The sequence below is a fragment of the Macaca fascicularis genome, chromosome 6 (assembly GCF_037993035.2).
Source record: "Macaca fascicularis isolate 582-1 chromosome 6, T2T-MFA8v1.1".
NCBI lineage: Eukaryota > Metazoa > Chordata > Mammalia > Primates > Cercopithecidae > Macaca > Macaca fascicularis.
This window is the reverse complement of record NC_088380.1, coordinates 56,664,900-56,689,224: the sequence shown is the minus strand read 5'-3', so window position 1 is coordinate 56,689,224 and position 24,325 is coordinate 56,664,900.

Sequence of the window (24,325 nt, the reverse complement as noted above, 5' to 3'; positions counted from 1 at the left end):
AAATGCAAGTGCTAAAATTATAATCTTAATGTGCATATTTAATTGACTTTATATTGTCACAATACTTTGACTCAAGGCATTTAAAAAATATGCCTTATCTAGAGAGTAAAGCCTGTTCTTGTACCTTCATTTCAGTGAGAATGTAGAACTGACTTTATGGTGTCTCTATATGTAAGCCTCTGTAGCATTTCCAGGAGCAATAATGTGTATTTAGTCATCCACAAATCCTGTTATCTTTTGTGATATTCATTCATGAATAAGGTAGGAAGAGGCGAGTGGAGTTCAGAGTTGAGGTAGAAGCTATAGCAAAATGGTAACCTAAGACAATTTTAATTCGTGTGAAAAGTCTCAAGCCCACTTTGGCTGTATTTTCTGTAGTCTTTCACCATATGCCTTAGAGCAGAAGTTAACCTTTAAGGTTTGATATTTGAGAGATGGAGAGAAAACTCCATGATTTGTATGAAATACAGTTATTCAACCAATTTGAGGGACTGGTGAATAGTTTTAAGGATTATGATTTATTATTACTTTACCTAACTTATCTAATTCAATGAAGTGTAGATGTTTGTGATTTAAATACATAATAAAATATATTTCCTTCTATTGGCAACTTTGACCCAGTTCTTTCAGGGCATAATTAGGTTGGTCTGTCTATATACAGATCAACCAATTTCAAAAGAGCTGGATGTAAAGTGACAGTCATTTTCAATATTTATTTTCGTATGAGAGCAAAATCTCTAGAAAATAGACTTTTCTTTTTAAGAAACAAAGTCTCATTCTGTCATCCAGGCTGGAGTGCAGTGGTGCAGTCATAACTCACTTCAGCTTTGAACTCCTGAGCTTGAGCAATCCTCCCACCTCAGCCTCCTGAGTAGCTAGGATTACAGGTGCACACCACCATGCCTAGCTAATGTTTAAAAACATTTTTTGAGAGACAGGGTCTCGCTATGATGCTCAGGCTGGTCTTTAACATTCCTAGCCTCAAGTGATCCTCCCACCTTGGCTTCCCAAAGTACTGGGATTACAGGAATGAGCAACCATGGCCAGCTGACTAAATATTTTTGATCAACCCAGATAGTTGCATTGCATTGATATAACTTTTAAAAGCAATTATAGTAAGAGTTTTGATAGACTGCACACAAAATAAATGTGCAGCTGATGGGAACATACATTTTAAAAATTATATTATTTACCTGGCTGACTAAATATTTTTGATCAATCCAGATAGTTGGCATTGAATTGATATAATTTTAAAAAGCAGTTATGGTAATAGTTTTGATAGACTGCACACAAATTAAATGTGCAACTGATAGGCACATACAATTGAAAAATCATATTCTATTTACCTTTCTGTAATGATCCATTTATCTGACCATTATCTGATCCATTTATATTGCGGTAAATTGTGTAACTTCATAAAGTGTCTCTATTCTTCTTTATACCTTTGCTAATTAATAAAAAAAAAAGTACCTAAAACATATTTTTTGTTCTTTGAAAACATTTTTGTAACTCTTTTATAGATGTTATTTGTATATGTAAATATGAACAATCATAATTTTTTTAAATGGTAAGATTCAATTTTTCTGAAGTGGGGGCAGCTATGGTTTATTTTACTTTATTTTATTTTTATTTTTGGAGACAGGGTTTTCTTCTGTCACCCAGACTGGAGTGCAATGGCACAGTCTTGACTCACTGCAACCTCCACATCCTGAGCTCAAATGATCCTCCTGCCTCAGCCTTCAAAGCAACCGGGACTACAGGCATGTGCCACCATGCCTAGCTAATTTTTGTATTTTTTGTAGAGACAGAGTTTCTCCATGTTCCCCAGGCTCGTCTCAAACTCCTGGACTCAAGGGATTCGCCCACCTCGGCCTCCCAAAGTGCTGAGATTACAGGCATGAGACACCTCACCCAGCCAAAGGGCAGCTATGTTATAACTCAGTTTGAAAGGTGAAAAAATTAAAAATTGAATTACTGATGAACCATTGTGCTGTCGTAAACTTCCTTAAGCTTTGTATTCTTTCAGAGTACCTTAGGGGAATTTCAAGACTCAACTCATTGAGTTTTAAATGAATAGTTATGAAAAATATATTTTATGTTGAAACAGTGGACTGGCATCAAAGAGACAGCACACTCCAAAGGTTTAATAGAGGACTATTAATGAAGGAATTATGTATTATATTACATATAATATGTAATATATTCTATATATACCCCAACAGGGCTAGGGAAGCACACGAGACTAGCAACAGTGGGGAATTCTGAGTCCTGGCCTAGGATCCTGAAAGCTGGAGGAGAGAGGATGGTGTTATGAGTGGTGGCTGTAGGGAAACAGTATCACTACCAAAACTGCAGTGATCTAAAGGTAACAAAAGGATAAATACCATGGCATCTTTCTTCCAGCCTTTCCATTGCCTGCCAGTACCTTCTATTCATTGATCTCAGCTAGAAGCCAGAGGTCAGCCTCCTGTGGCACAGACCAAGTCAGAGGATGATGGAAGTGGATCTGCTGAATCAGAGAAAAACAATTAGTGTTAGTTTTTTATTTTTGTGGTAACAAATTATCACAAGTTTAGAGGCTAATATCAACACAAGTTTATTATACAGTCCTGGAGATCAGAAGTCCTACATTCAAGAGGTTGGCAGGAGGCTGTGTTAGCAGTGGCTCATGCCTGTAATCCCAGCACTTTGGGAGGCCGAGGCAGGCTGATCATGTGAGGTCAGGAATCTTGGCCTGGCCAAGATGGTAAAACCATATCTCTACTAAAAATACAAAAATTAGCTGGATGTGGTGGCTCATGCCTGTAATCCCAACTACTCAAGAGGCTGAGGCAGGAGAATCACTTGAACCCAGGAGGCAGAGGTTTCAGTGAGCTGAGATCACACCATACACTCCAGCCTGGGTGACAGAGGAGAGTCTATCTAAAAAAAAGAAAGAAAAAGAAAAAAGAAGAAAACAGATTAGCAGGGATGCCTTCCTTATGGAAGCTCAGGGGAGAATTGATTTATTTGTCTTTTCCAAATTCTAGAGGCTACATACTTTGCTTCACTTTTGACTCCTTCCTCCAATCACTTCAACTTCTGCTTCCATTGTCACATCCTCTTTCACTCTGACTCTCCTGCTTCCTCTCATAAGGACCCTTCTGATTCATTGAGCCCACCTGGGTAATCTCTTCATTTTAAGATTCTTAACTTAATCCCATACATTGCAATGCATGGTAATATATTCACAGGTTTTGAGGATTGGCAGGTGAACATCTTTAGGAAGCGAATTTTCTGTGTACAGACCACAGATCCCAACTAGCTATGCCTATGAAAGAAGTTGACATCTCTGCTATAAGGAGAGTAAAACTAAAGACTGTTATACATTTTACAGTTAAGAAGGAATTGCTTTTTATAATTTGAAAAGTATTTTCTTTTCTGAAGGATGCAAAAATTATTGACCCAGTGTTCCATTGAATTTTAATTGTTGTATAGATTTAGTCCTTTATGTTCGAATGCGTTCTAAAGTTGCCACTTTCCAAGTTACCCTCTCCACATCTCATGGCAAGAATACTTTAAGATTTTTCATAAACTGACTTGGAAAAATTGTAACAGCTAGGTTTTATTGAGTTATTATGATTTTCTACCCACTTTCATATGCCATTTCTACAATATCAATAAAAATTAGATACTATTAGCAATAATTTATTTTATTTATTACTATTATTATTATTATTTAGAGACAAAATCTTGCTCTGTCATCCAGCTGGAGTGTAGTGACGCGATCATAGCTCACTGCAACCTCAAACTCCTGGGCTGAAGTAATCCTGCCACCTCAGCCTTCAGAGTAGCTGGAACTAAAAGTTCACACCACTGTGCCAGGCTATTTTTTTTTTTTTTAAATTTTTTGTAGAGATGGGGGGCGGGTCTCATATGTTGTGCAGGCTGGTATCGAACTCCTAGCCTCAAGTGATTCTTCTGTCTTGGCCTCCCAAAACACTGGGATTACAGGAATGAGCCACTGTGCCTGGACAGCAGTATTTTAAAGATGTTGAGGCAGAAGCATAAGTTAAGTAATATGCTTCAGGTAGTGTAACTAATGTGTAATGCGTGGATATGTTACCATTTTCTATTTGTTTTCCCTAGATCAACTTTCCACCCTTCTCTGCCCTGCTGTGAGAGGCTGAACTATTCACACTGTCTCAACCACATTCTCTTTTCCCCTGGCTTCTGGTTGGCTTTAGCCAATGGGACATATTAACAGGGTCTTAATGGTGAAAGAAGAAAGAAAAGGAGTGATTTTCCCCTATCCTACTGCCACTTCCTGTTCCTTTCCTGCCTTGCTAGGGAGGGTCTGCTTCCCTGTACAACCATAGCTCTTACTGGTGCCCATTCCACTTCTACCACATTCTGGTAACACCATTTCTTGAGTTCTTGGTGGGTCATAATGGCTTCCTTTTTTTTTTTTTTTTTTTTTGAGATAGAGTTTTGCTCTTGTCACCCAGGCTGGAGTGCAGTGGCTCAATACTGGCTTACTGCAACTTCCACCTCCCGAGTTCAAGCAGTTCTCCTGCCTCAACCTCGCAAGTAGCTGGGATTACAGTACAGGCGCCCACCACCATGCCTGGCTAATTTTTGTATTTTTGGTAGAGACGGGGTTTTGCCATGTTGGCCAGGCTGCCCTGACCTCAGGTGATCTGCCCGCCTTGACCTCCCAAAGTGCTGGGATTACAGGCGTGAGCCACTGCCCCCATCCAATGGCTTCCCATTTTTGCTAGCCTCATGTTTCTTCACTATCCCTTGTTGTTTTTCTCAATCTTCCCAACACCTCTGCGAATAATTCCTTCCTTAAATTATTTCCAGTTTAACTACTTTGAACGTGCATCTTTTTTTCTCCCTTTGGAAGTAGTTGCAATTTGATTAAAAGGAAAATGACTTTAGAACCTGAGCCCTTAATCACTCCAATATATTGACTTGAACAAAAACATATCCCCCAAGCAAATGAATTTATAGCTTGAAATAAATTAGTCGCATGTAGTCAATTGCTTGTATACTTGATTTTAGTTACTAATTTTTTCAAAACAATGACTAACTGAATTAAGCCAGTTTTACAATTTTCACTATGTGAACATAGCATACTTTATGTTGTGTATAATGGGTATATCAGTTAATAAACCTATCTGTAAATGTAAGGCCAGCTCACCCTTGTTGTCATCCTGCCATCACTAAGCATTGTTTATAGCAGCTTATCTATCATTCTCTGATTTCATCCTTTGCAGAGAGTTTGGGTGTGATTCATTAACATTGGAATCTCATCAAGTTGTCCCTCAGAGAAAGGGACTCTCACCCATCACAATATACAGTATACATCTGTTCTTTTACAGGTTTCTTACCACTTTCTAAGTGCTGCTGATGTCTGTTTCCTTGACAACAAGGTAGGGTGAGCACTGAAATGATACCGAGTGCATGTCAGGTATATTCGCAAAGTGAGTTGTAGTTGTTCAGAAGAAATACATCAGAGTAACCTTGTTTTCTTTTGTGAGCAAAGATGCTAATGAAGGAGCTTCACATTGCAGGTGGTTTCTATGGAGCCAGTAGCCAGATACACATGACACTCAACACTGGCCTATTACATTTTTACATTTGTTTACTACTACTGTTCATTTCTTTTCCCCTAGTTATTTCTTAAGTACACATCCTGACCAACTAGTTTACTACTTGGAAGCTAAGCAAACACTTGATCTATTCCTTTTTGATTGTGGGACACAATTAAGGTATAGCCTGAACATCTCCAGTGGTCTTTGTATCAAAAACATGTAGTTCAAAAATATTATAACAGTATAATAATTATTCTGGGATATCGCAGCAGATCAATCAGAAGCCTTCCTAAGCAGTTGTTCCTGTAAGTCTAAATTACAACTTCTGTATTGATAAACCTCTGATGTAATAAGATCCTAAAACTATTTATGAATCATAAAAAAGCTATTAGATTATTTTTATAGTCATTGGATGTTAAATGTATATTGATGTGTTCTAATTATTTGAAAGTTGTTAATTCAAACATGGTGAGTTTGGAATATCTATTAAGGAGAATACGATTAGCTAACGCATTCCTTTTCCTGATCATGACAGATAGAGTTTACTCTATTTGACTAATGATCCTCCTGAAACTGAAACATCTGGGATGCTTCGGTTAAAAATTAAATTATATAAATGATGTAATCTTTGGCTACAATTATGGTGTATGTGTATTAAGGATTTATAATTTTCATTCTCTTTGATAGTAAAGAGATTTTCCAAACATTTAAGGATGTTCTCCAAAGCATATAACTTTTTAAATACGTGCTTAATGGGTTCATATACAAAATTGAACTATGAAGATAGGGTGTGCAATGATAGATGCTAGAGGCTGGGAAGCACAGTGGGAGAGAATCATAGAGGGGAGGGAGTGGTGATGGTTAATGGTGCAAACATACAGTCAGATAGAGTGAATAAGACCTAGTGTTAGTGACATAGTAGGGTGACTATAGTTAACAATAATTTATTGCATATTTAAGAGTAACTAAAGGAGTAAAATTGGAATGTTCTTAACACAAAGAAATGATAAAGGCCTGAGGTGATGGATATCACAATACCCTGATTTGATCATTACACATCGTATCCCTCTATCAAAAACTCACATATGTCTCATAACTGTGTACAATTATTATGTACCCACAATTAAAAATTAAAAATTAAAATAAAAAATTAAAAGAGGCATACCTACATTCCTATTGGAAAAAAATGATAATTGATTCAGGGAACTTACACTTTTCTATCAATTAAGCACATTGAGGATATAACTAAGTACACATAATATAATATGAATTTCTTTCACAGACTATGAAGACTGTGTCTCTTTTAGTTGTAAATAAGGGCTTATATTATCCAAAGAAATATTGTATTAATTCGCTGTTAGTAGATGTCACAGTTTTTTAGTTGCATAATTTAATTGCTATTTATTTTTATAAACATGAGGTATTTCAAAGAGCTGAAAGATGCAGCACTAAATATATACATTTTGAAGAACTTAAACACAGAACTTTTCATTTATCCAGTTCTACGCACCAAACACAAGCAAGCACATTAACAGGAAGAAACAGGCTAAGAAAAAGGCATATATATATATATATATAGAGAGAGAGAGAGAGAGAGAGAGAGAGAGAGTAAATTTCTTTACCAAAATTTCTTAGTTCAAAAAGCGATAAAGTAATATGTACTCAAAACTTTCACAACTCATTTTCATACAAAAATGTAGGTATCAAATTTAGTTATGTATTAGCGTCATACTAAGGTATACAGGCAGTGTAAGAATTAGCACACTACATAACAGAGATTAACAATATATTTGTATACAAAACATGCTACTCAAACATTGAGGTATTATTACAGTTCTTAGGTATGAACTTTCAACCTAATACTGGCCGCAAAAGCCACCTCTCATTACCCAAGATGTATACAAAAGGCGGATGTGTCAATGGTGTTTACAGAAATGTTCCCCAGGGGTATCCAATGGCAAACCCCTTATGTGGTATCTGCTGGAACTTAAGCATCATTATAAAAGAAGGAATGACTTTCTGTTGTTTGGAAACTTGGAACACACAAGGTGACTTCAACAGCCCAGAGGTTCCCAACTGTCACAAACTTCTACCGCTGCCATGGAGGTGAGGTGGAGGAGGCCACAAGGCCACCCAGCATCCTGGGATGCAGGCTCTCTGAGGTCCCAGCAGAATCTCACACCAGTGGTCCTGCTCCCCAGCCACAGCAGAACTTGACAGGGGAACTATTTGAAAGTAAACCAGAGATGTCACAGTTTGAGTCCCCTCTGAAGCAGACATTGAAATGGAAGATTAATATGAAGGCATTTCATTAGAGTGTCCTTTGGAAAGGAAAGGAGGCAGGATTGGACAGGGAGAGAATTTGGGCCATGTCTTTGTTGATACAAATGCAACAAAGGCCTCAGCCAACCTCTTGGTAGCTCTAAGCTGGGATGGCCCTTTTAGGTTTTCCCAAATTTTGAAGAGGGGTTCTAGCCTTTACAGCCCCATGTTTACTAGGCATTGGATTTGGGCTTCTGTGAGAGGTAAGGCAGTTCTCTTCAGCCAGTGGTAATTCTAAAAAGGGCTGAGCACCCATCTGAAAGCCTTCAACAAACTTCTCAGAAGCTGGAGAATCATTTTCTCAGTCCTGAAAGGAGAATTTGGGCAGGACATCACAGCATCTCTGACAATCCAACCCTTGAGCTAGTTGACTCCACTTGCTTTATATATGTGGCTAATTGGTTTCTTCATTGTGAACTCTAGGGGCCTCTTTTCTTCAGGAAAACCAATAAGAGAAAGTTTAGTGGAGGATCCACAGCCTTTGCTGATGCAGCTGGTCTCAGGGCTGCCATTGAAACAGCATCTCCCTTCCCTACTATTTTAGAGTGTCTCATGTTCAGTTAGCAACCCTGCTAGTCTAGATGGTTATTTAGTTGGGTGACCAATATCCTCACCTCAGGGGGGTCCACACTGCTGGTTACCATGCTCTTTTGAAGATACTGCATTTGTCCATTTACCATTGACATTGGACAAGGGGGTGCCAAGAAATACTCCAGCTGACCACTGAGTGCCAGACATATTACTTCTTGCCCCCATTGTGTAACAGCAGCCCTACCTCCTCTTGATGATCTGAGTTAATTGCTCCCTCCAGGCTGAAAATTTTTCTTTTTGTTTGTTGGTACCTTGGTACAAGGAATACATAGTGTCCAGGCAAGAGTTGTAACTTAAAGTGCAACGAGACTCTTTCTGTGTTCCCCGGTGACAGGATTACAGAGCCAGGAAATGCGAATTTCTCAAGTAAGTCACTGAGAATGATGGTAAGCAGGACTACTCCTGCTTCTAGCATTTGATTCCAGACCTGTGTATTCTATCTATTGGGATCTTTGCACTATTTAATAGTAATTGATTTAGTGTGTATATGTGTCCTGAAACATAACACCTGTCTTTGGAGGGCATCATCCCTAAGCTAACACCTCAGCTGTACCTGTAAGAGGCCATTAAATGCTCTGTGGGGATATCAGCTACTGTGGTGATAGGGTCAGTAGATTTTATGGTCATAGCAAAGCTATCACACCAGCTTTGCTATAAAGTGGGCCCATAGGTCTGATGCAAAGTTATAGGAGATGATGTGCCAGCCTATCAAACATTTTGTAAGTCCCTGGAGAGCGGTGGCTAGTTGAGGCTCTGTGGATAAGAATGTCACACCCACAATTAGAATATGTGTCAGTTACTGACAAAATAAATCACTGCCCCTTCCTGGGATAAAAAGGATCAAATGTAATAGACTTGTCACCAAGTGGCCAGCTTGTTTCCTCAAGGGACAGTGCCATATTAGATACTTAGTATTGGTCTTTGTCAGCAGGTTGGAATTTTGCAGCAGTAATGGTTATTAGCATTGGTGAATGTGAAGCCACCTTGCTTAGTCCCTGCTTAGCAACCATTCCTACCTCTCTGGCTATTCCATTTGTGCAGTCATTGTACCAGCACTGTCATGGTTGATGACAGATGTTGACTCATATCAGCTGGCTGAATAATTCTATGTGTCTGGTTGTTCACTGTACTTTCTATGGTGGTGGATGTTCTCAGGATCAACACTTTTGGGAGGAAGAAATGAAGCAGGATTGAGCTGAATTGGCTATAGTCACAATAGGGCCTTAGGTGACCCCAGGAGGGGCTTGAAGTTTTAAACCCATTTATTGAAGTTCCAATAATGGAACACTAAGCTTGTGAGAATTATTTACATCCTACTGCTCAAGGTCATTTCCAGGGTCTGATTTTTCACACAAAAATGTTTGCAACCTCCAGCATAAATGGATTAATGGCTCTTCAGAATTTTCCAGAGTTGAGAAAAGAGAGCTTGACATTTATAACGCAGAGTCAATGAGTCATTGGGTTTGGGCTGCTCTGGGAAGGGGAGCATAACCTTAGGTAAGGTGATTCTTTTTAGCCCTTTCACCTGAGCTCCCAATTAACCTGCATTATGTATCCTAATACGTTTTAGATAGATGAGAATGGAATCGCTTCCATTGAGGATTGGGAGCTGACTAAACAGGCCAGAGACCTATGCTATCTGACAGACTATTTTTGAGAATTAGGTTTGTTTGACAAGTTCCTGGCCACCAGTTGTAAAAGAATTGACCATTCATTTCCTGAATGTTGATAATCATGTACACAGGGAACACTCCCTGGTGCAGCTTAAACACTTGACTAAAGACTCCCTCCTTTGTTTGATCTTGTGAATATGCTCGTCTGATCTGTTTCTAGTGTATCTTGCTTAAAAGGTTACTTATCTTGCTTCATTCCAATCTCAGCAAATCTCTTGAAAAAGTCCTGTTGCAGTTATGACCTGATGTGATTCTAAACATATGCTCAATTCTAGTTGTCACCTGGAACCACTAACCAATGACCAATTCATTCTATGCTCTCTTAGTACAAAGAACTCATTTATTGAAAACTAAAATTATATGCATTGTTCTTTTTTTGGAGATGGAGTCTTAGTCTGTTGCCCAGGCTGGAGTGCAGTGGCACGATCTCGGCTCACTGCAAGCTCCACCTCCCGGGTTCACGCCATTCTCCTGCCTCAGCCTCCCAAGTAGCTAGGACTACAGGCACCCGCCACCATGCCCGGCTAATTTTTTGTATTTTTTAGTAGAGACGGGGTTTCACTGTGTTAGCCAGGATGGTCTCGATCTCCTGACCTTGTGATCCGCCCGCCTCGTCCTCCCAAAGTGCTGGGATTACAGGCACGAGCCACCACGCACGGCTGCATTATTCTTTGGAATATGATAAGATTAATTTTATTAAAGTACAAGTTCGATCAATAAGGAGATTTGGGCTAGTAAATAAAACTAGAAGATCAAAATGCCTGCTAAACTGTAAGTAAAATATTCAAGATTTTACACAGAAGGAACAAAAGTATATAGCAAACTAAATGAGTCAGAATTAACATATGTCAGCCGGGTGCGGTGGCTCACGCCTGTAATCTCAGCACTTTGGGAGGCCAAGGCGGGCGGACCATGAGGTCAGGAGATCGAGACCATCCTGGCAAACAAGGTGAAACTCCGTTTCTTCTAAAAATACAAAAAATTAGCCGGGCGTGGTGGCGGGAGCCTGTAGTCTCAGCTAATCCGGAGGCTGAGGCAGGAGAATGGTGTGAACCTGGGAGGCAGAGGTTGCAGTGAGCCAAGATCGCGCCACTGCACTCCAGCCTGGGCGACAGAGCCAGACTTTGTCTCAAAAAAAAAAAAAAAAAAAAAAAAAGAATTAACATATGTTAGGGTACACTTTCTTCCTTCACATGTCATGCCCTCCTTTCAGTTTTATAGGATAAAGGCAAGTCTTGTAGGAAGGAGGGGTGATGATGAACAGACACCATTTCCTACTCTTTAGGTTTGGTTGAGAATTGAACTAAGTGTGGATACACAGTTATGTTTCGTTAGTATCTGTGAGGAGAGAATTCACAGCTTTTATATCATAGCAATTTAGATAAAAGAAAGCTATATTCTATACAGTGCTTATACTCTTGAAGTAGATATAAGAATAACTCACATCAGTGTAATTCAAAGTTTCTATGAGAGTAAAGAGAAATGATCTATCTCATCTGTTTGGGTATGTAAGGAAAATCTTCACAAAGAACTTATCCTAATTCTTGGGAAAGACCCGATTTCTGCATTCAAGAATCTCATGATTGCAACATTTTTAAATGTCATTCATTACCAATATGGATTTAGCTCCCCACTTTGTCAAATAAACAGCCATTACACCATGTGTGTATCTGTAACAACTAGATTGAAATATCTTTTCAGATTAAGTACCGCTTTTCAAATCAAAGGTCTTTAAGTTCATGATATTTCACTGCAAGAATGTTCAAACACTCTTCCCAAGAATTTTGGCATCCAGATATAATGGAAGAGCATACCAGAGAGAGGGGGTATGACCTTAAGAGCAGAAGTGAAAAGCCATCAGAACATATTTGGGCATAGTCAGTAGAGTATGGTTGGAGCATCAGATAATTAGCGTACTGGTGAAAGGAAAGGCAAGAAACATATAGAAACCGATAAGAATTTTGGAGGCCATAAAGCCTAAAGCAAATTTAAGCTAAACAAAATTTGTTAGATTCACACAAGAGAACAGTGGCAATGATGGAAGAGGAGATGCTGGAAGTACAGGTTATAAGACTGTTTTAATAGCCTAGATATGCAATTAAAAGGCATAATCTAGTCTTGTTAGTAGCAATAAAATAGAGAGGATAAGTGGGAAAGAAAGGAATGAGAGCTAACAGAACTTGGTGATTAATTTTAAGGCGAAGTGGACCTTCATGGTAAAATAAATCAAAGAAGATCAAAAATTTTAGCCTAGGTGACTGAACACTATATGAATGCCCACTAATTTAAATAGAACTATTAGGAAGAATTTGGTGTAGAAGTTATGGCATTTTAAGTGGCAACAAAGCATCAGGTGAGAAAGTTAACCAAACAGTTGAAAATATAAGTCTAGAGTTAAAGTTAGAGGCTAGTTTCAGAGACTAAGATTTGGTTGTGAGCTACAAGGAATAACAGTCAAACTAAAGTAAATGGAAATTAAATAGCTTGATCTGCTCATCTCTTCTGATCTGGATCTTGGGATCGTGTGTCTGTAGTTTGAAGAAATTTCCACAAGGTGGTGATACATTCTTATTAGGTAGTGTAGACTTCAGGTTTCAAATTATTAACAGGAATCTAAAAACAACTATTTGCTTCCTTTTTGGCATCCTTCTGAAGTCATTATTTGATGTGCTATATGAAAATATTATTTACTAACAAAGTATAACTAAATCATTTATCTTGTTATTTTCAAGAGATACCAAGAATGTAAAACTTATTTGGAGTAAAAATTACACTGCTTGTGAAGATTTAGGATAATTAAGGGCTGTCCCAACTTTTCATGAGAAAATAAAATTAGACATTTTCTCAGATTTTTGGCATGATTTGTTATATAATCTCACTTCTGTTTGCTTTTATGACAGGATGCTCATTTGAACTTTTTATTTTTCAGATCAATCTTTCTTTGTTCCACTTGTCTCATATTTTTAAGTGTAAATTGTATTTTCTTTCTGGTTTTGAAAGCATTGTTCTACCCACACTCTAGAAATTCAAATCTTCTTGACAGCCATATCCCACTCACACTTGCTTAAAGATCTAAATAAAAACATGTACTCTTCTCATGTGAATGAGTCATCAGCGAATCATATAATATTACAAATATAGGTTTGTATATAAGTATCCAAAATCTTAACCTCATGTTTTTATAACTGTTTGTGATATTTCTCCCACATTCATTATCTATATTGAAAACATAGTTTAATGTATCAGTAAAAACTTATAAGTTGCTTAAGAGTCTGATTGAGAGGATGTAGATTGTGTTTCAGTCATATCTTAGCTCTTCTCCTAATAAGATGGTTGTTTAAAATTATTGTGCATTATTCATTGTCTTCTTTACATTGTTAAATGAAAATGTGGGTTTAAGAGATTAGGTGTACTTAAAGGTCCAGAAAAAACCCCATTCATTGGAAGAAAAAGTACAAGTATCAACTTGAATTGAAAGAGGAGAACTCATAAAAGATATTTCCTTGACTATGTTCTTGTCTTCATTTACCAGGCATGCAATGACTTTCCATAAGTGAGAAATTTTTTTAAAATGTAAAGAAATATGAAAAGTGTTGTTGGTACCAGAATGCTTTTCCACACTACAAGAACACAAAGTATATTGAAAACATCATTCATTGTGAAATGCCATGGAGAACCATGTTGATACAGCAGAAGGCGTCAAACATCTTCAAAGATCTGAATAAAAAAGCAATGTAGGAGAGAGATGATTCAAGATAAGACCTCAGGTTGAGCAGGTCTGAGCTGCCTCAGAACATTTGAAAATCATGCAAGACCATGTAGTTTGAAGGTCATGCATGAATCAGCTGCCACTGGTACTGAGACTGAGGTGGTCTCCCTTAGTGAATTGCAGAAAATTATTGATGAGTGTGGTTATTGTGCAAAGCAAAATTTCAATATTGATGAAATGAATGTCTTTGGAGATGAATGCCATCATGTAGGTTTATTTCAGATAATTAGGAAAAACCTTGTCTTGGTCCATTTTCTGCTGCATTATGGCAGATTGGGTAATTTACAAAGAAAAGAGGGCTCGGCGTGTTGGCGCATGCCTGTAATCCCAGCTGCTTGGGAGGCTTAGGCAGGAGAATCACTTGAACCTGGGAGGTGGAGGTTACAGTGAGCAGAGATCATGCCATTGCACTCCAGCCTGGTGATAGAGAGAGATTCCATCTCAAAAAAAAAAAGACGTGTAAAGATGACAGATGAATAGATATAATAGATAATGGAGGAGGAAGATAGTGAATTTCAGTTATGGTCCTGAGAACAACTGCATTGATGAGGGCTGTAATTTGTCTCGCTTGTCTCCATCTTTAAGAGGAAGACCTATAGAAAGTTCCTGAGGAGATCCCTTATTTAAAAATTTATTCAGAGAAAAATGAGTCAATCCAGGAAACCAGGGAATGGCTGGGGGAAAATAAATGATGTCTAGCACTATCAGAGCCAATAGAAGAGAACATTTTAAGAAGGAAGGCTCCTAGGAGGTGAAGTCCATGAGAAGTATGAAGTACCTGAATCTTAAAGATGCATCATGGAGAAGGAGATTCATGCATTGAAAGAGTAGACTGTGGCAGCCATGAAGAGAGTTAGTACAGAGCATAGATGACTGATATCCCCCAGCTGTCGTACCATCCAATCAACTGTGGTGTTCTTGCCAAGGCTGCCCTCTCCCAGGGTTCCTCACAGCCAATGACTGAACACTGCAAGAGAACTAGTGTCAGGTCATTTTTGCCTAATGATTGACGCTTCTACAGGCCCCTTTGCTTAGGGGCTCCCTACCAACCTGACCAAGATTTTTTCGAAAATGCTATGTAGTCTGAAGCTCTTACCCCATCCTCATTTCTTCCTTGTCTCTTTTCAAAAGTGTCATACCTGCATAGTAGTCTGAAGGTTCCTCCCTCCTCCTTATGATCCTGTACTCTATACTTCACAAGCATTTTCCACTACAAATCTCTTATCGCTTGCTTCTCACAGCTTCCAAACTGACACACTCACAGGTCTGAAATTTGGTGGAGATAGCACATCTCATTACACTTGGCCTCAGCTGGGGCTACTCAAAGGCTAGGAACTAGAGTTATCTGAAGACTGATTCACATCTTTGGCATTTGAAATTGGCTCTTGGCTAAGACCTTGTCTGTGGCTGTCAACTAGAATGCCTACATGTGGCTTCTCTCTGTGGCTGGATTTCTCCCAACATATTTCCTTGACTCCAAGTCCTAAGAGAGAAATAGTCAGACAGAAGCCTTGTTACCTTTTTTGACCTAGCCTCAGAAGTCACACAACATCGTATCTACTGCATCCTATTTGCCATACACAGGGCCAACTCTGACTCATTGTGGGAGGCAATCACATACAGACATGATTACCAAGCAGTGTAGATCATTGGTAGCCATCTTAGACACGAGTTACCTCAGTCTAAATGTAACACAGAAAAATGGATATATCTTGAAAATGTTGTGTTAAAACAAAGAAGCAAAAGAAAATACTTTTATCAATGTCAACTATGTACATAAACACCAAACCACAATACGTATCTTATAAGAATATGTACAACAAAAAGTTATGAATCAAACATTTTAGAATGGCTGCCATAGGGAGAGAAGCAGGATGATAATGAGAAATAGGAATAACAATCTGAAAAACAAAATATATTTTGTTTTAACAAATGTTTAATTCAAATGTAATTTTCCATTTACATATAACCATTTATATTTCAAAATGATGTTCACATCATAATATGCAAACTACTATTGGAAAATGAAGATAAGACTGCAACTCCATTACTTTCCTAAGAGCAAGAATTTCAGGCCACGTGAAACTCTCCCAGTGGAAGCTTTGCTTTGGTTTCTATTCAAACAGCTAATGGTGGTCTGCAACTTTTGCAAATGGTCTTTGATTAAAGTTTCTCATTTGTTGAAGACTGGCCAAGGTCTAGGCTCATAATCGATATTAGACCTTTAAGAATGATTATTTCCGCGGCCGGGCGCGGTGGCTCAAGCCTGTAATCCCAGCACTTTGGGAGGCCGAGACGGGCGGATCACGAGGTCAGGAGATCGAGACCATCCTGGCTAACACAATGAAACCCCGTCTCCACTAAAAATACAAAAAAATTAGCCGGGCGTGGTGGCGGCGCCTGTAGTCCCAGCTACTCGGGAGGCTGAGGCAGGAGAATGGCGGGAACCCGGGAGGCGGAGCTTGCAGTGAGCCGAGATCGCGCCACTGCACTCCAGCCTGGCCGACAGAGCGAGACTCCGCCTCAAAAAAAAAAAAAAGAATGATTATTTCCTGTGTTTTGAGTTCAATTACTTGTATTATGTACGTGTAAAATTTGAAGGCAATGAATATAAATGACACATTTCACATGTCAGATATTCCTGCATTTAGCCTATACATTAATTTAGATAACATTAGTCATCATTTATATAAGTATTTAATTTGTAGATTCATTATTTGTTCTTTTGAATACACAAATATATTTTTGAATAAATTAGAAAAAATTTGTGAGTTATAAAGACATGAATCTCTAAACTTGAATATTTTCTTGAAGTTACTTCCCTTATAACAGGAAAAAAGTGAACATTTGTGTAAAATGATAATACATTTTTTCATCTTTAAAAGAATACTTTGTGGTTTGCAATGTGATTCTCTTTCATTATGAGTTATGGTTTCACAGAGAATTATTATTGGAGTTATGCTAATTATTCATACATGTATATATTATTTCTTTTAACTTTTTAAACCTTTGCATACAGGTCCCTTTAAAAATTCTTTAGTTTGGCAGTAGGCAACTAGTCAATGCTCAACCAACTTCCTGCAAAAGGACATTATTTTGCATGTCCTTGGAGACTGGATAATTAATGTATAATGTTTTACTTAAAACTGTAATTAAGTTTAAATTAAAATTCTTTGGGTTTTTAATAGAAGAGGAAGCATTTTGGTGCCTTTTTCACTTAAATATTATATTTGCCAGCCTGCCTGGGCCAAACTGCCTCCATTTATATATACTTAATATTGTTGTTTTAATGTTGGCATTGGGTCTGGAAACTTTAAGAAAACTTTGTTGTTTTTTTTTCCTACCGTCCATCACGGTTTGTTCACTTTAGTTTGTGTTAAACATATGATGAAACAAATAAGACACTCATTGCCATTTGCTATTTACCCTTTATAGAAATTAGAGAAGTTCTACCTACCCTTTTCTTGAAAACTCATTTTTAAACCTTATAGACTGATCTTCAAGAGCGTTTCTTTCTATTCTCCAAAGGGCAAAGTTAGACGTGTATTTAGATATTCCTTCTCAGTCATCCTTTCTACTTTCTGTTCCTCGAGCACTGGTTCTATTCTGAGGACCAGTCACATGGCTATGAAAATTCATGAAGAAGTTTCATCAAGAAATGTCAATTGGAAGACCACCCATCTTGTTTCCAGCTTGGATATACATCCCACCCCCTAATTTGAGGGATACCAGCATATTCTGAACTTAAGTGTTTTCAAATTAATCTTCACATTCAATAAACTATGTTAATTTCACCCACTTTGTACTTTTCCTCATTTTCTACTTCCAGTTCTCAGAATTAGAAAATATTTTAAGTTATAATTCATCTGCCATTATTCTTACTCAAGAATTTTATTTAAAAATATCTGAAATAGTTGGTAATTTATAATATCTAACGAATAAGCCAGATCTACATAAAACCATAAACACGAGCAGTCACCGAACATGAACTGGGATGTTCAGTAAATCTCCAGTCTGAATGATTTGTCATCGTTAGTGTGGTTGCATTGTGATTATTTCGGGAAGAAACAGGTCAACTAGTTTATAGAAAAATCCAGTCATATTCAATTTTGGCTTCAGCATCTATACTTCGAGCAAGTGGGATCTTTAAAAATATATTAAATTTTGCTATTTTTATTGTATTGTAGCCAAATGCCCAAAAGAAAATAAATGAGAATCTCCAAACTAATTGGGGTCTCTGTCAGGACTGACAGAAGTATTTAAGAAGGTGAAATAAATGATGTTATATTTAATGTACATAGCCATTGTTCCTCATGATTTGTGTTTTAAGTCTTTTGAAAAGCATTGCTGAGGCAGTAGGAAAATCAGACACAATGAGGACGCTTAATTCAAAAGGACAGTTCCATTCGGGAGCCAGAGTATCTTGTGGGATTTCACTTCTAGAAGTGCCCACCATGAAATCCCTCCTAATTCTCTTTTCGGATACTCTGCCCCCAAACATATCCAATCAAGTGACTCTTTTGGGCCCTTTTTTCTCTTAGTTTGGAAGATGAAAGTACTGCTCTTCTACAGGGATTTTAAAGGAGTAAACAACCTCTCTTCATTAACACCACATTTTATCAAGAAATAACACATTCCTTTTATGTGGACAAAGGGTGGAGTGATGTTGGTATTGTGAAATGACTCTCATTTCAGTAAGTCCCATGGAGAGGTAGCCGGTGGTTCTGAATTTGTAGCTTAGGGCACTTAAAGCCATATATTCTTAACCCCAATCCTTAGGGTCCAGTTCCATGCTTAGCATCTAATATCACCTTACATTTTATTTTATTTTTAACCTAGGCATAATATTATCTCAGAAGTCTTCCCTAAAGCCAAGGTTTGCCTAAAAAGGTTCCTCCTCTCTGCTTTGACACTATCTTTCATCTTAACATTTACCTCATGTATGGGACAGTTCAATATTCTCTCGCTCCACCTTGTCATTCAGACCATGTTCCAACAGGATTGAGAGAACCCAAGAAATGTTTATCTGGAGTCATGCATGTGCAACTGGACAGTACCTCACTGTAGGCCAGTGATTCTTTTTTTTTTTTTTTTTTTTTTTTTGAGGCAGAGTCTCGCTCTGCTGCCCAGGCTGGAGTGCAGTGGCCGGATCTCAGCTCACTGCAAGCTCCGCCTCCCGGGTTCACGCCATTCTCCTGCCTCAACCTCCCGAGTAGCTGGGACTACAGGCACCCGCCACCTCGCCCGGCTAGTGTTTTTTTTTTTTTTTTTTTTTTTGATTTTTAGTAGAGACTCACCGTGTTAGCCAGGATGGTCTCGATCTCCGCCCACCTCGGCCTCCCAAAGTGCTGGGATTACAGGCTTGAGCCACCGCGCCCGGCATGCCAGCGATTCTTACCTCTCATTCATTGCCCATTTTCTGCCCCGGCTTCTGAGTTGCCTTAATATGGGATGACTGTGAGAACCTGCCAGCACTCGTGCACATGCAACCTGAATTTTTCTGAAATTAATGCCAGGGGAGTCACCCTTGACCTATGTGTGACTGGAACTAACAGATAAATGCTTCTCCTCTTTGACTGTTGGGGCTGAGTTGTGAAATGTGCTTTGTAAGGCTCATTGGATAATCCCAGCATGTTTACTTTCCCCATTCTATACTTCTACTTCCTGAGGTCATATTCCCATATAAATTGCTAATATTCAGACCTTCACCCAAGTCTATAATTTTTGGAGAAAACTTGGCCGAAACACTGTAATATATTGGAATAATTTGATTTTGGAATTGTGTCCCCACCGTTACACTGTAAGCTGCTTTCGTATCTAGTACTGTCCCTGGCACATAGGTGCACTCCACCAATCTTTGGAATTAGCATCATTTACAACTTATTTTTTCCAAAATAGTTACACCAATATTGTTACCTTAATACAAATTTGAAGACCATATTCAAATTATCATATGCATAGTCCTTGAAAACCTAAATGACAGATTTTTACAAACATATTGAATATATTGAATGGAAACTATTTCTTGAAAATGCTTGAACTCTTCATGAATGAGAGAATATCTTATCAGTTGTCAAAGGTCTATTCATACAGATTTACCTTATTAACAAGAATGTATTTCCTACTGTGTTAAGAGCACAGAATTAAATACCTTGGGAGTGAAGAGATGGATTCCTTAGTTTTGAAGGCCTTGAGGTCTATGGAGAGAGGAAAAACCTGCCCTCATTAAATTCCTGGGGAGTAATAGAAAATAAAATGTCAGAATATACAAAATAATGTAACATTAATTGAAAGTTGTGCATAAATTTTTCTAAGAGAATACCAAATCCTTTTAAGGTGATCTGGCATCATGCACTTTATGTTTTAAGTAGTGGATTAATCAATTGATCTGTTTATTTCTATCAACACTCCAATAATACGAGTTTATAAACACAAACTGTGCAAAACCTCCTCTGGTAATTTTTAAGCTAGAAATTATGCCTTTCTAAAATAAAAATCTCTTTTCTTTAACACCAAATGATACAATTTCTGTATGGAAAATAAATGCATTAAAAACATGTCTCTAAAATCAGGCTTTCCTATATTCCTAGATAAGTTAAAACTGGACAAATTGATAAGATTTAATAATTCGTCAGATCCAAGTGATAAATGGCCCATTTGCCACATTGCTTTGCTCTCTTGATGAATGTGCTGTGCTTGATATATAAATAAAGTAATGAACCCATAAAAGATAAATATTAAGCACATGCTGAACACTTATGTACATACACCAGAAAATTATTCTAAAAGAATCTGCTCTGAAAGTATGGATTTTAACAGCAAAATTCATTCCCTTTGTCTGTAAACTGGAAGATATAGATTTAGTTGCATGGCAGGGCACACTGTAGTTTTGGAGCTAGTGCTAGGTCTCAAATAGGATTTCTGAAAATGGGAAAAACATTTTGTACTATTGTAGAGGGAGACTACTATTGTCATGTAAACAAAGGAAAACCCAATAGTAATTTAAAATGAGTTACATATTTGACAGCTCACTCCCTTGCCAGATTTTCCTATTCTTTCACTAGAAAAATAAATAATGGATTTTGCTTAATTTGCTTTTCCAAGTAAGGAATCTATTAAATATGGTCCCGTGATTACAAATACATACATTTTATTACATACAGAAAATTTAAGTGTGATATTTTATAGCTAATTTAAAAAATGGTGTTCTAAATAAAGCAACTGAAATATGATAATATCGTTTCAGGTTATATTTTCATTGGTGTGCAAATATGTTACTCAGCCTATATTTATGGGTTTTGTGATTCAAATGAACAATTTGTATACAAGTGCCATGTTTTTGTGCCAAGAGAATCTATTTCACTCCTTTGAATTAAGTCTTTCTCATTTTTGTAATGCATTCAAAAATCTTTAGAAAAAATACAATGTAATCTTTTAATAATCACATCTGGAATTGACAAAATTGTCTTATTAAAGGGCAAAAAGAAAATTAAGCTAGAAATACTAGGAAGGAATAATGAATTATAAGTAAGGAAAAAATTGTCTGTTACAAAGGTGGTGTTCAAGGAAAGTATCGTTACTAAACTAGGTAATTTAATGACTGTGTTTCCTCTAGTTTATTTCCTCTGGCTAATGAGAGCTCTATTTTAGAAAACAAGAAGGAAGAAATTTCTCCTGGTTAGGAATCCTAAGTCAGTAGAAATGCATTAATTATATTGAAGATATAACTACTTCGTGGAGATAAAGCATATTTTCAGTAGCTTATACATATCTTATACCAGATGTAATGGAAGTGGAATATATCATGGCTATATATGACAATAGAATCACCTAAAATAATGAGCCTACATTATTAATTTAGGAATCTTAAAGGACAGTATTATTCAAGCTCTAACACCTATTTTATCAGTCATGTTATTTAAATGTCACTATGTGCTAGAATTATACAACTGGAAATGACAACTGTTCCTCATTACCTCCCTTTTGAAGCTTACCAAAAGTGCATGCAATAGCATGTTTAATTCATCATAATTTGCTGGAAAGCACATGTAGACCAAATTTAAATGGGAAGACATTTATTGCATTCATAGGATCTACATATTCTGAATTTATTTTGGAGGTGGAAGATGCACCCAGGAGAACTTGCTCATATCTTGATTTTTAGGCATTACAATTACAGTATCTCTGCCAAAATTTTGCATCAGCCATTAACTGACTATATGACATTACACAAGTTACTCAGCCTCTCTGTGCCTCAGTTTCCTAGACTGTAAATGTAGACATGAAAGTACTTGGGAGTATTAATAGGTCAATGCCCTAAAGTGCCTGACACATTTCCAACACTGAGTAAATGGTAACTATTTTTTATTAACATCATAGTTATGCCCATGCCTTGTGTGCTACACTGTCTTAGATTTAGAAAGAAGTGGAGACTTCATTGTTCTCTGTCTTGTTTCCTGGAAAGAAGCCAGAATCATCAACACAGGTTTAAAATTGGTAATGTTTTTCATGCTACTGACCAAGAACAAGGCTTCTGTATTTGTAAGCCTTGGTTAAGGCTGGACATGGTGGCTCATGTCTGTAATTCCAGCACTTTGTGTAGTCAAGGCATGAGGATCACTTGAGCCCAAGTGTTTGAAACCATCCTGGGCAACATGGCAAGATTCCATCTCAACAAAAAATAAGGAAAATTAGCCAGCCATGGTAGCATGCATCTATAGTCCTAGCTACTGGGAAGGTGGAGGCAGGCGAACCGCTTGAGCCTGGGAGGTCAAGGCTGCAGTGAGCTGTGTTTGTGCCACTGCACTCCAGCCTGGGTGACAGAGTGGGACTCTATCTCAAAACAAACAAAAAACCCTAAGAAACATAACCAAAGTGTTGCTTCCAGGAGAGCCCCTGCACTAGTCTTTTTGAGAGAAGCTGCATGTTTATTTCAGCTTTTGAGATCAGTGGGAGCAGGAACAAGGACAGGCATGGAATATGAACAATTAGTGAATTCTATACAAATGTAGAGGTAGGGATACAGTGCAACCATACATACTTTTCTCCCTTCAAGGAATATCAATGAATAGAGAATTTCATGATGCCCTATTAGCTTTAAGTCAGATTAGATATGTGAGTTGATCCTCAGTTCTTAGAGATCCATTCCCTGGAGGATATGAAGAGAGATTCTGTGACCTGTGTGAAGGGTCACGTTCCACTCCCAGTTATGGGGATGCATTTTCCATCTTCCTATGTAACCACTTAAACCATTTTATTTCTTAACATCTACATGCCCACAACTGTCATGAATACTGCTATGAAGACAAAAGCAATAGAAGATACTATCCCTATCATTAAGGAGCTTAAAGTACAGTTTGGATGGGTAGCCCCAAATATAGCAAACACTAGAAACAAAAACAATTGTGTAATCATGTGATAGATTGGGTGGAAATGTACCACCTGGCACATTGGAGTATAAAGAAAACACACTCCAGTAAGTTCTGAACCTTAGGTTTGTCATCTGTAGAATCTATGTTAATGCTCACCTCACAGAATGGTTATGAAGAGTAAATGGTATAATTATTTGTTCTAAGAGTCGGGAACATTATATGCCCTTAATAAACGTTAGTAGAAACATCATCCAGACTTGATGTAATTTAAAAATATTTTTCCATACATTTATATGAAGATACTCTGTTACATGGAAATCAAGATATTAAGTGTACAATGGTGAACAAAATAAAGAGAATTGTACTTTCACAGAGCTGAAATTCTAGCTGGAAAAGAGAGAAAATAATTACATAAGTAAACAGAAAAAAAATGTCAAGCAGTGATATATTATTGATTTTTTTTTTTTTTTTCAGACGGAGTTTCGCTCTGTTGCCCAGGCTGGAGTGCAGTGGCGCAATCTCGGCTCACTGCAAGCTCCACCTTCCGGGTTCACGCCATTCTCCTGCCTCAGCCTCCCGAGTAACTGGGACTACGCCCGGCTAACTTTGTGTGTGTGTGTTTTTAGTAGAGACGGGGTTTCACCGTGTTAGCCAGGATGGTCTCAATCTCCTGACCTCGTGATCCACCCACCTCAGCCCCCCAAAATACTAGGATTACAGGCATGAGTTATTGACAATTTTTAAAAGCACGGTAATGTGTTGAAGAGAGAGAAAGAGTTACTTTAGACTGGGTGGTCAAGTCTGGGAGGCCTTCTGAAGGCATGATATCTGAAGGAGTGATATTAAAGCTGAAAGCTGAGTAATAAGGTGCTAGCTACATTCTGATCATGTATGTTCATCAAAGGACAATTTAAAGATTTCCGGAAGTTCCTAATGAGCATATATTAGTTATTTATATGCTTCTTCAAGATCAACGATAGTGACTTCTCAAACAACGTATATCCATCTCATGAACTAAAG